Raw genomic sequence first — 5,094 nt, forward strand, 5'->3', positions numbered from 1 at the left:
GCACATATATAAGAAGTTTGTTTATCCGGTACACTTTGTCTTATGTTTTCATAATATAAGTGTTTGTAGGATCTTCTTGTTTTGTCAATAAAGGATTGCGATACTTCTATTGTATGGGCATAAGAATCCCATCTGGTACGCCGGCTAGGGTATGTATGTTACATAAAACTAGAATGTGGGAGTATCAGTACTTTTCATAAAAAAAGGCTTAAGTCAAATGAAACTACAAAAGATGGCATTTCATGTTTCTAATAGTCTATTAGGCACGCATGCCAAAAATGAAAAGTAAACATACTTGCTACATGTAGCATTTCTTTAACTGTGCCACATTCCAAGTTCTAGGAACCTCAGTCCCGTCCAACTTCTCTAACTTGTAAGCACCCTTTGATAAAACTTGTTTTACTTTGTAAGTGCCTTCCCAAGTTGGGGCCAACTTGCCCGGAGGTTCTTGGCCAGAAGCTTCGTTATTGCGGAAGACAAAGTCTCCCTCATCAAATGTACACTTTTTGATCCGCGAGTTATAATATTTCTGTAATTGGCGTTTATAATTATGCTCGCGGATCGATGCCAATTCCCTCCTTCATTCGAGGATATTTAGATTCATTCGGAGTTCATGATCGTTATCATCGATCATCAAAACTCTTGCGGATGGAATCCCGATTTCTGCCGGGATCATGGCCTTAGTGCCGTAGGTTACACTGAAAGGCGTCTTAGAATTACTGGAATTCTTTTGGATGCGTAACGCCCAAAGTACATGGGGCAATTCGTCAACCCAACCTGTTCGTTTAGTTCCTAGTCTTGCTTTAATCCCTTCCTTGATTGTTCGGTTAGTCCGTTCAACCTGACCGTTTGATTGCGGATGAGATACAGATGTAAAGTTTTGAATGACTTGAAGTTCTTTCAGCCATTCTTGTAATCCGTTGTCCGCAAACTAGGTCCCATGCCACTTACCAGCTCTTGTAGAAGACCAAACCGGCAAATAATAAATTCCCAAAGGAATTTCTTAACGCTCGATGCCGTAATGGATGCAATTGGTTTGGCTTCTACCCACTTGGAGAAGTAATCAATGGCCACTATAAAAACTTTGACTCGTCCAGGGGCTTCTGGGAAAGGTCCCATAATGTCAATAGCCCATTTCTGGAACAGCTAGGCGGACGTCACCGGTATCAACTCATTCTTTGGACGCAGGGTGTTGGGAGCGTGACGCTAGAAAGAATAACATTTCCTGATTTCTTGCACAGCGTCTAAATGCATCCCTGGCCAATAGTATCCAGCGTTCATAAGCTTTGCTACAACCATCATTGGACCCACGTGTAGGCCACAAATGCCCTCATGAACTTCCCGTATCAGGTAGTCCGCGTCTTCGGCATCCACACAACGCAACAGTGGTCCCAAGAATGAGCTTCGATACAAAACACCATCATTTATTTGGTAATTCAAGGCCTTGTGTTTGATTTTTTGTAGGGCTGGCAATTTATACACGAGACACGAATACGCGACACGTACCTACACGACTTTAACAGGTAACAGGTAAGACCATACCAGGTTTCGTGTACTAAATAGGTAGACACGAAATTACCTGTTAATTTTCATGTCTAAACAGGTATAATACATGTTTACCTGTTAGTACCTGGTTATTTTTTAAATTAAATAAATATATATATAGTTATAACTCATATTAAAATATCCCTAACCCTAATTCTACCTTACAACTTACAGCCGTCATACACCAAATCCTCTCACGCAACCATCACCAAAATCCGTCACCGGCCCGTTGTCGGCCGTCCCTCCGCCGGCCGTCCCTCTCACGCTGCCATACAGCTCTCCGTCCCTCCCACGCCGCCATACAGCTCTCCGCCTCTCACGAGAAGGAGAATCCATCGCCGGCCCGTCAAACACCAAAATCCGTCACCGCCATACAGCTCTTCGGCCTTCACGTCGCATCCAACCGTCCATACTCTCTCCGACCTCCAATTTCGTTCATCATTCTTGGTAAGTTATTGCTTTGTTCATTTCATCATTCATTCAAGCTATTACTAAATCTATTCATCGTTCATTCTTCAGTTCTGTTCACCCGTCGCCTCCATCTTTAGGGCTGTATTACTGTTTTAGTTTAAATTATTTCATTTATTTGGTTTCGAACTTTGATTATAAAATCCATCTTTAGGTCTGTTTTAGTTTAAATTATTTCACTTATTTGGTTTTGAACTTTTGATTATAAAATCCATCTTTTGGGCCTTTTTAGTTTAATTATTTCAATTATTTGGTTTTGAACTATTAATTGCTCACATTTGTTAGTATTTACTATTTAGGTAATTATGAGTAACCCACAAAAAAAGGTGGAAAATGCGAAGGATAAGAAAGCCAAAACAACGGTATGTTTGCTGATTCAACTATACTTATTTTGGTTCAAGTTTGGTTTTATTTTTGTGTAACTTTATGTATTTTTCTCTTTAATCATTCTAGAAGGACAGTGATTCTATCCAAATTGATTTAGAATATGACTTCTCGATGGATATGGATGTGGATAATGAGGTTCACTTGGTGGATGAAGAAGATATAAACGATAGCAAATCAGGGTCAAAGAGAAAACAAAAAGAAAGAAAAGAGAGATATCCTGTGTGGCGTTACTTCATTAAACACACTAATCAAAAAATAGGAAAAAGGACTCCAACCGAGTGCAAGAAATGCCATCATATCATGATATATGATAGTGGCCAAGGTACGGGTAATCATACGAAACACATAAAAAGCTGCTATGGTTCTAATTATAAAGATGTTGGTCAAATGCTTCTAAATAGTGACATGAAGTTAAAGTCGTCTTCTTTTTCTAACAATACGTTTCGTGAGATGATTATAGATGCTATTGTGATGCATGAATTACCTTTTTCATTTGTTGAGTATAAGGCGTTTAGAGATTTGTTTGTGCATTTGCAACTCGATGTGGACATTCCCTCTAGAAATACCGTTAAATCTGATTTAGTGCAAAAGTTTAAGAGAGAAAAAGAAAAGATGAAAGTTGTTCTTATGGAATCACTTGGGAGATTATGCTTAACTGGAGATTTATGGATTTCTATAACTACTTATGGGTATTTAGCAATTACAGTTCATTATATTGATAAACATTGGGTTTTGCAAAAGTGAGTTGTATCGTTTTCTTTCATGCCACCACCTCATACTGGTGTTGCCATATGTGAAAAGGTGTTTTATATTCTAGTAGAGTGGGGTATAGAAAAAAAAAATATTTAGTGTGACGTTGGATAATTCATCTTCTAATGATGCTTTCATTAGGCTTCTAAGAGAATAGTTGAATACAAAAGCACCACTTGTTTCTAAGGGTGCTTTTTTTCACTTGAGATGCTGTGCTCATATTTTGAACTTGATTGTGCAAGATGGGTTAAAGGAAATTGATGATTGTGTTTACAAAGTAAGAGAGAGTATCAAGTATGTGAAAGGTTCACAACAAAGGAAGGAAAAGTTTTTGGAATGCGTTGAGTTGTGTTCAATTAAAAAACAAAAGGGATTAAGACAAGATGTTGTTACAAGGTGGAATTCCACATATTTAATGCTTGATGGTGCTCTTTATTATCGACGTGCATTTAGCCATTTAGAATTTAGTGATTCTAATTATAAGGAATGTCCAGTTGCATCATAGTGGGATAGGATTCAAAAGATATGTTCGTTTCTTAGTATTTTATGATGTGACAAATGTTTTTTCGGGTACCAAATATCCGACTGCAAACTTGTACTATCCACATGTTTTTTTTGGCTTATTTGACTTTTTATGATGGGATGAATTCTGAAGATGAGTATATAAAGAATATGGCAAACTTGATGATGGGGAAGTTTCAGAAATATTGGTCAGATTTTAGTCTTACATTAGCCGTGGTTGTGGTGTTGGATCCTAGATACAAGTTGCATTTTATCGATTGGAGTTATTCAAAAGTTTATTGAGAGGGAAGTAGTGAATATACACATGTTGATCAGTTATTGCATTCTACTTTTCATGAATACGCCATTGCCTTGTTAAATGAGGGTGAAAATACAAGGGATGAGTCAACACCTACTTCAGATGGTAGAAAAGGTGTTAAGGACACAAGTGGTGCTTCAACATGTGGTACGAGTTCAAGACTTAAGGTAATTTTTATGTTTGTTCATTTATTTGTTTTATGTATATTGCCTTTTAATTATTAACTAACTAATTTTTTTATTAATATGTTTTAGGATTTTGATAAATTTCAAAGTAAAGATTTTACAACTAACCAAAAGTCAGAACTGCAATTGTACTTAGAGGAGTCAAGAGTTAATAGGAACTTACCACTTGATGTGTTGGCTTTTTGGAAAGCCAATGAGTTTAGATATCCCATACTAGCAAGGATAGCAAGAGAATTTTTGACTATTCCGGTATCTACTGTTGCATCGGAGTCGACATTTAGTGCAAGTGGAAGAGTGATAACTGAACATCGAAGTTCACTTAGTAAAGCTACCATTGAAGCTCTAATATGCATAAAAGATTGGTTACATGGAGAATTTTGTAATGTCCATCTTTGCTTGATTTTTATAAGTTTTATACATGATATTACATTAATTTTATAATGTATATGTTTGTTTGTACTTTGTAGGTTCTAACAAAGTTAGTGTGGAAGAGCTTACTGGAGATATAATGTCGCTTGACATTAGTTGTGAATCAAATGCTTCAAACTCGGTGAACAATCCTAAGGTACCAACTCCAAATGCTTCAAGTAGTGTTGCTCGCTAAAAACAATGAACAATCCTACGGTATCTCACTCTAAAACTTTCTAATAATGTTACTTGATAAAACTATATGAATATGTCCAATTGTCCATGATTAATATGACTAATTGACTATACTTATTTTGTGTGTAGGTTTGATTGCTTGGAACTGAAGATTTGAGAAGAAAGCCCAATTGGAACTTGGAAGCTTGGAACTTGATATTGTTTTCAATATATGTTTTGATTAGAATTCTATGTGTTTTTGTCTTAAATTTTTTAATTAGCATGGATATATGTTTTATTTTAAGAATTTTATGAACTTTCGTCGACTTTTGTTTCGCTAAAAGTTTGTCAAATATG

At 36.5% G+C, this 5,094-nt stretch overlaps 1 pseudogene; it reads left to right on the plus strand.

The window, feature by feature from the left end:
- The first annotated feature begins 2,318 nt into the window (after nucleotides 1-2,318).
- LOC143624522 (zinc finger BED domain-containing protein RICESLEEPER 2-like) lies at nucleotides 2,319-4,843 on the plus strand (annotated as a pseudogene).
- Nucleotides 4,844-5,094: the final 251 nt, after the last annotated feature.

Source organism: Bidens hawaiensis, unplaced genomic scaffold (genome assembly GCF_021521415.1).
Source record: "Bidens hawaiensis isolate Kalapana, Puna unplaced genomic scaffold, B.hawaiensis_p1.1 tig00003857_1, whole genome shotgun sequence".
NCBI lineage: Eukaryota > Viridiplantae > Streptophyta > Magnoliopsida > Asterales > Asteraceae > Bidens > Bidens hawaiensis.